At 45.7% G+C, this 7,771-nt stretch overlaps 1 protein-coding gene across 1 annotated transcript in view; it reads right to left on the minus strand.

Moving 5' to 3' along the window:
- IGF2 (insulin like growth factor 2) overlaps positions 1-7,771 on the minus strand; it is a 960,921-nt gene that overhangs the window by 233,019 nt on the left and 720,131 nt on the right. The gene's annotated exons all lie outside the window — the stretch shown is intronic.

Genomic DNA, 7,771 nt, shown 5'->3' on the forward strand with positions numbered 1-7,771 from the left:
TCAAAACAAACATTACTTCAAATCTGTATCTAGCAACTACATCTTTTGGTCATTTTTTTACTCTAGAGTAGATGAAGGGCAATCTGGCGCTTTAAAATCCTCTTACCCCACATGCTAGGGCCCAAATCCAAGTGTAAAAAATGAAAAACAAACAAAGATAGCTGCAAGACACAGATTTAAAGTAATGTCTGTTTTGGCCCTGTGTACGACTAATATTGGGTACAACTAGGGTGACCATATGAAAAGGAGGACAGGGCTCCTGTATCTTTAACAGTTGCATAGAAAAGGGAATTTCAGCAGGTGTCATTTGTATTCATGCAGCACCTGGTGAAATTTCCTCTTCATCGCAACAGTTAAAACTGCAGGAGCTATACTGCAGCTATACTGTGACCAGATTTAAAAGAGGGCAGGGCACCTGCAACTTTAACTGTGGTGATGAAGAGGAAATTTCACCAGGTTCCCCATATATACAAATGACACCAGCTGAAATTTCCTTTTCAATACAACTGTTAAAGATACAGGAGCCCTGTCCTCCTTTTCATATGGTCACCCTACCCATAGCTCAGTAGAACACATGCTTTGCATGCAGAAGGTCCCAGTTTCGATTCTTGGCCTCTCCAGGGAAGGCTGGAAAAATTCTTCTCTGAAACCTTGGAGAGCTGCTGCCAGTCAGTGTTGACAATACTGGAGGGTCCCATTCAGTATAAGGCAGCTTCCTTATTCAGCTTCCTGAATCAGCCCACTTCACCTCGGTTTCGGGGATTCAGCCTGAGGCGGTGCACAGCCCTAGCAAAAACATTTGACCAAATCAGGGAGTGCAAGACAATCATGCTCTGGGTGGCAGGTTGAATGACATTTATTTATTTATTTATTTATTTATTTATAAAGAGTCCCTTCCAATCTGTAATGACTTCATAAACCTATTAAGCAGTCCTGGCTTCTCTGCCTTATCCTCAGGGCAAGATGCCCAGCTGATGTACATCAACACAGCTTCAGTAAGGCCGGTCAAGCTACATCGGTGACATCTGCTGGGGATCTATCCTTGTACTTGGAAACAGTCCAGCGCTACTTCGGTCTTGGTTAGCTTCCCAGGCTTGTCAAGCAGCTGGATAATAAGGCCTCAGATGCACAAGGAAACAGCCCTAGCCAGAAAGCTCACTGTTTTCCATTGAAGCGTGTTACAACCCTGCCTATGGCCTGACCAGTGGCCAATAACCTTGGCAAGCCTGCCGCTGGGCTCACCCACCATCCACTCAGCAAGCGTGAAATTGAATTCATGCCACGGTGCCGCTTGTTGAAACCAGGAGCATTTCAGAAAGATAAATTCTCTTCCGTTCTGCAGGGAAGGGAATAGCGAAGTAGCACTGGGGTGAGGGTCTGGGATAGCGCCCTGTTGTGAAGACTGGAAGAGGAATGGTGGAGTGGTTCAAGCAGAGGAACCGTGGGTGCATTTGGCAATTTGAGAAACTGCCCTGGGCACCACCACAAAATGGTTGCCATGGGAAGCTTGGTAAAGGATGGGTAACCTGCCCAAAAGACTGAGTACAACAACAAAAACAACATATTTATTTATTTCTTATCCGCCTCTCCCTTTGGATCGAGGCAGAGGTGGGGCCTGAGCCCCAAATACAGTAAGCAAATCCTTTAAGCCCAGTTTTCAGCACCAACAGAAACATATTTCACATTATGACAATGTCCTTCTTCTCTGTACAGCTCAGGCAACTTTTGGCTAGTCAGTCATTATCCTGTATGTATGCTGTTGGGATTTTACTGAGAGCACGTGACCCTTCCTTCCTACCTCAGAGATTAAACACGAACATTTCATAGAATCATAGAATAGTAGAGTTGGAAGGGGCCTATAAGGCCATTGAGTCCAACCTCCTGCCCAATACAGGAATCCACCCTAAAGCATCCCTGACAGATGGTTGTCCAGCTGCCTCTTGAATGCCTCTAGTATGGGAGAGCCGACAACCTCCCTAGGTAACTGATTCCGTTGTCGTACTGCTCTAACAGTGAGGAAGTTTTTCCTGATGTCCAGCCAGAATCTGGCTTCCTGTAACTTGAGCCCATTATTCCGTGTCCTGCACTCTGGGGTGATTTCTGTTTGTCCAGGGTGATTGAGACATCTTGAGAGCTCTGGGCGGTTGCTTCCCACTACCCATCATGCCTGTGGGTAATCTCACCATGTCCTTTCCATCTGGGAGTAGTTTGTTTCAGCACCACTTCTTTGGCTTCGCTAATCCTCTTTTACTCGGATATCTGACTGAGTCAGCCATTAACATAATCAGGAAAGCCTTGGGAATAGGGCTTATTAAAAAAAAATCTTATGTTGCTATGCAGTAGGGCTCTTCCTGCAGTGGAATCTCTCCTAGATCTAGACCAATGAAAAAGTGATCCTGACGAAGCAACCATGGGATGAATGGTCTCTCAGTAGCTGGATCCTTACAAAAATAAATAAATGTCAGCTTTGTGAGTCGACATGGCTAATGGTTATAGTTAAATGAAACTTTGTTTTAAAACATAGCCTGTAATGTTTTCTATGGCTGCTTTTAGATGAGCATGCCAATGAGGCTCCAGCTGAGATGATAACTGTGGGAGAATAGGTATGTGGCATGCAGGAAATGGGAGGGGACTCTTTGAACAAAAGAGACCCCCATACATGTGAATTTTTATTTATGATGGCGAAGTCACAAACAATATTCTAATGTGCCTTGGCTGTCCTGGGTTAAAGCAATACCTGTGCGTTGTTTGCATTTGTGTTGTACCCTGCCTCGATCCAGAGGGAGAGGCAGGTAATAAATAAATATACTATTATATTATTATGTTTGATGCTGCTCCTCACATAAAAATAAAATTCTATGCACACAGAGAGCTAGAAGACGTTAAGGGAATGTGTTTCAGCCAAGATCGCTCTCTGATGTTTTCTGATTTATGATATCCCTACCTGCACTCTAAAGGACTACATGTGCTTGAGTTGGGTCTCAGACTCTGCCTCTTGTGCACAGTCACAGAAACACCCTTCTCTGCTGAAATAGTTATAGTGTCAGGCTGCAACCTGTGGACTAACTCCTATTTTGCACCATGATTACAACCTCCAAGTGATCCAGACCTATGTCACACTTAATGGGGAGATGCCAGGAGCTGCTGGACCTGTGTGAGGTAAACCTGGACCTGTGAGAGAAAGTGGTGTAGTTCAGGGTTTTTTTTTAGTGTGCAGCTGGACACAAAATGTGCAGTTGGAAAACTGATAATGTGCAGTTGAAAAAAGTGGTGACAAAAAATAAGACATGTGTTATGTGTATGTGTTCAATAAGAACTTAACAATAGATAAAGTCGGGGATGGCATGTAACACAAATTATATAAGGATGCAGGTGAAAGAACCCTTGATGGTGTGACTGATGTTGTTGGGCCCTGTGACAGTGTTGCCTGAATAGATGTGGGGGCAGAATTGGCGCTTGGGTCTGTTACATGGTCTGGTTCCTCTGTACTATTGCTGGTTAGCATCCGCTTCAGGTTGGGAGGTTGTCTGTAGGCCAAGACTGGTCTGCCTCTCAATTTATTTATTTATTTATTTATTTATTTATTTATTAATTACATTTTTATACCGCCCAATAGCCGAAGTGCTCTTTGCCACTGAGTTCACCTGTGCCTCAAGTGACAGTTCTGGATCGAAGAGCACCCCCAAACTACGGACCCGATCCTTTAGGGAGAGTGCAACCCCGTCCAGGACAGGGCAAACATCACCTCGCCGGACAAATGAACCACCCGCTAACAGTACCTCCGTCTTGTCTGGATTGAGTCTCAGTTTGTTAGCCCTCATCCAGTCCATTACCGTGCCCAGGCACTGGTTCAGAACAGTCACTGCCTCACCTGGGTTTGATGAAAAGGAAAGGTAGAGCTGGGTGTCATCCGCATATTGATGACACCTCAGTCCACATCTCCGGATAACCTCCCCCAGCGGCTTCATGTATATGTTAAACAGCATAGGGGATAAAATAGAGCCCTGCGGAACCCCATGGCTTAGGAGCCACGGCACAGAGCAATAATCCCCCAGCACCACCTTCTGGAATCGGCCATCCAAGTAGGAGCGGAACCACTGCAACGCAGTACCTCCAACTCCCAGTTCAGACAACCTATCCAGAAGGATACCATGGTCGATGGTATCGAAGGCCGCTGAGAGGTCCAGGAGAACCAACAGGGTCGCACTCCCCCTGTCTCTCTCCCGACAGAGGTCATCCCACAGGGCGACCAAGGCAGTTTCTGTTCCAAAACCAGGCCTGAAACCCGATTGAAATGGATCTAGATAATCCGTTTCATTCAAGAGTGCCTGGAGTTGTCCTGCAACCACCCGCTCAAGCACCTTGCCCAGGAAAGGGATATTAGCCACCGGCCTGTAGTTGTTTACATCTTCCGGGTCCAGATTAGGCTTCTTCAGGAGTGGTCTAATTACCGCCTCTTTTAAAGAGGCCGGCACCACTCCCTCTCTCAAGGAGGCATTTACAACCTCCTGGACCCAGCCGGCGATCCCCTCCTTATTTGATGTAATGAGCCACGAGGGGCAAGGGTCAAGCACACAGGTGGTCGACCGGACTTGGCCAAGCACCTTGTCCACATCCTCGGGCCTCAATAACTGAAACTCATCCAATAAAACTGAGCCGGACGGCGCTCTGAACGCCTCTACTAGTGGTGCTGCATTAAGTGTGGTGTCCAATTCATGACGAATCTGAGCGACTTTATCTTCAAAGTGCCGTGCAAACTCGTCACAGCGTGCTACCGAGGGTTCAACTATCTCACGCCCTGGCCCAGAGTGTAGCAGGCCACGAACCACTCGGAAAAGCTCCGCCGGACGACACCGAGAAGACGCAATGCTGGTGGAAAAGAACTGCCTCTTTGCCACCCTCACCGCCACAGAGTAGGCTCGATAGTGAGCTCTAGCCCGTGTTCGATCAGACCCAGCACGAGTTTTCCTCCACCTGCGTTCTAGCCGTCTCCCCTCTTGCTTCATCGCCCTCAGCTCAGATGTATACCAAGGAGCTGACCGGGCTCTGCTCAGAGGGAGAGGACGCTTGGGCGCGATCGTGTCAACCGCCCGAGTCATCTCTGCATTCCACAGAGCGACCTGGGCTTCGACAGGAGCACCGGCCATATCAGCAGGAAAATCCCCCAGAGCCCTCTGGAATCCATCGGAGTCCATTAGCCTCCGGGGGCGGACCATTTTAATAGGCCCCCCACCCTTGCAGAGGGGAAAGGCCGCCGAGAGTCTAAACCTCAGTAGGAAGTGATCCGACCATGACAAGGGGGTAGATGTTAGTTCTCTCAAGGCTTGTGTGAGAAAAGTGTCTGTGCTGATGATGGGTTGGAGTTCACTGACGATCTGTTGCAGTGGTTTCAATTAGGGGCTGTTTCATTTGGAGGCTGTAGGAGACAACCAGTGGTGTACTTCTCTTCATCTGTCTTCCTTCCTGGGTATCCGTACGGCCCTGTCAATCTGTCTTTAAGTTTAAGGTGCTACTAGTGTTGGTGACAATCTGCCCAGTCATGAAAGAGAATAATGGGTTTGGCTTGGGCAGGGGGTGGGTGGGTCTGACAGGACATTTGTGCAGTTGGAAATTTTGCTTTAAAAAACACCCTGGTATAGTTTCAGCCCTGTACAGGAAGCAAGCAAAAAGGCTTTCCTCAGATCTGGTGTACAACCTGTGTCCTTGGTTGACCTCAAGTCCTGACTTCTGGCTTGCTCCTTGACTCTGCTTCCCGGTTTGCCCTCTAGTTCTTACTTACTCTTTGGCCTTGCATCTTGGCTGATTTCATGGTTCCTAGCTTACCTCAGACCACTGATCTAGCCCTGACAGGAGACCATTCATAACCACTCACTCCTGTTTATAATTCCTGCCTTAGTGATGACTGCTAGCTCCAGAAGGAGAGCGCTACAAAATGAGTCTAGGAATCGGGATGGGCAACTTGTGGCCCTCCAGATATTTTGGCCCACAACTCCCATCATTCCTCACTATTGTCTATGCTGGCTACTGCCCTGTAGTGAAGATAACATATACCAGGGGTGGCATTCCAGATGTTGATGGATTGAAACACTTGACCCTAAGTGGCATAGCCAATGGTGAGGGATTGTGGGAATTGTAGTCCCACAACAAATAGGGGGCCAGGCACACATTCCCCATTCCTGCCATACACAGTATTTTAAAGTGGCTTACTACAGACCTTTACACGCTACTTCTGAATGGAACCCCCCTCTTCCCCCTTAACAAATATACAAAGAAAAAAAATTCCTGGCAGTGCCTATTTCAAGGGAAGATATTTACAAAATAACCATGCCTATTTTGGTACAGAGCTCTATGGTGTTCTCTAGTGGTCACCATTGGGTATATAACAGATTGGTCAGGGTTTAGACTGCATTCTAGCTGATTGTTTGTCATTAAATAGGGTAGAACTTTCTGGTAGAATAAAGCCCCAAGGTGTCAGGTGCAACTGTTAAGGCCAGAATGTCACCACTTGACGATCCCAGCAGAAAGCTAAACGTGGCTGAGTAAGACATTGGTGTGTTCACATTCTCACAATAAGCATCTGTCTGCTGCTTTTGCTTCTAGTAACTTTATTGCTGTAATAAGCTCAATGGAATTTCTGCTAATTGTTATTTGGCCCTAGGGAAGTCAATGGAGGCATTCCCCATTTTTCTTTTAACACTCTCATGGGGTGTGTGTCTGAGAGAGGAGCAAAGAGAAAGGGGGAGTTTTAATAATCTCTTTCTGGAGTGTGGTTATCCCAAATTGAATCGGGCCCATGCTCACTTATACAGGAGTAAATAAAACTATCAGGCTCAGCTAGACACTACACAATTAGTGTAACATGTAGCTTGGCCCTCAGGATGTTTGTTTGGTTTTTACTTAGAATGTTATACTTATAAAAATTATTGAGAACTTGGAGTAGCTACCAAGATGAAATGAAACCAAGGAAAGTTGAAGTCACTGGCTGCTGGTACTAATTGACTGTCTCTAATCCTGAGAGATATTGTGGGTGCTTCCACATTAAGCATTTATAATGGAATAGCTGTGCTTTATTCACTCACCACCATATCATCCTCTTCCTATGTTTTCCTTATACTTCTTTGGTCTTTTCTCAGACTGCAAGAATCCTCATTTTTGCAGAAAGAATTGAACAGTAGCCAATTGCTACAGGTGTAGATTGCCTTAGCACCATCTTCCATCCTTTTTAAGAGGTGTCATATCAGCCAGATAACATGGATCTATGTCTTGGCATACCTTCCCTATTATCTTTCTATTCAGCACCATTTTAGCCCTGTATTTGTGAATTAATCTTTTAATGTTTACTTTTTTTCTTTGCTTATGTATATATTGTTAAAAAATATTTAAACATTCAGGCATTAGCTCTGAAGTGAAAAAGCATTTTAGTGAAATTTTTAAAAAGATTCAAAAACAAGCAAACATGCTACTTTTCCATTTTTATCAAGGTGTTTATTTGAGGGAGGTGGTGGTGGTGGTGGTGCTGTTTCCCCTGAGCACTAAACTCCCTGAAGAACACAAAGCCAATTGCAATTCCTTATGTAGCTTAACAGCGGAAGAGCAATGGCTGGGTACTGCTCAGAGTTGCCTGTGTGGAAACATCCATTATCTGCTTCTTCCACTTCTTACAAATGGGAACTGAAGATGCTCAGCAAAGGTTTACACTTTGCTCTTATTAATACATTCATAACTATAATTCTTGTTTGGGAACAAAAGCAGTTCTCAACAGAAGTGGTAT

Source organism: Elgaria multicarinata, chromosome 2 (genome assembly GCF_023053635.1).
Source record: "Elgaria multicarinata webbii isolate HBS135686 ecotype San Diego chromosome 2, rElgMul1.1.pri, whole genome shotgun sequence".
Lineage (NCBI taxonomy): Eukaryota > Metazoa > Chordata > Lepidosauria > Squamata > Anguidae > Elgaria > Elgaria multicarinata.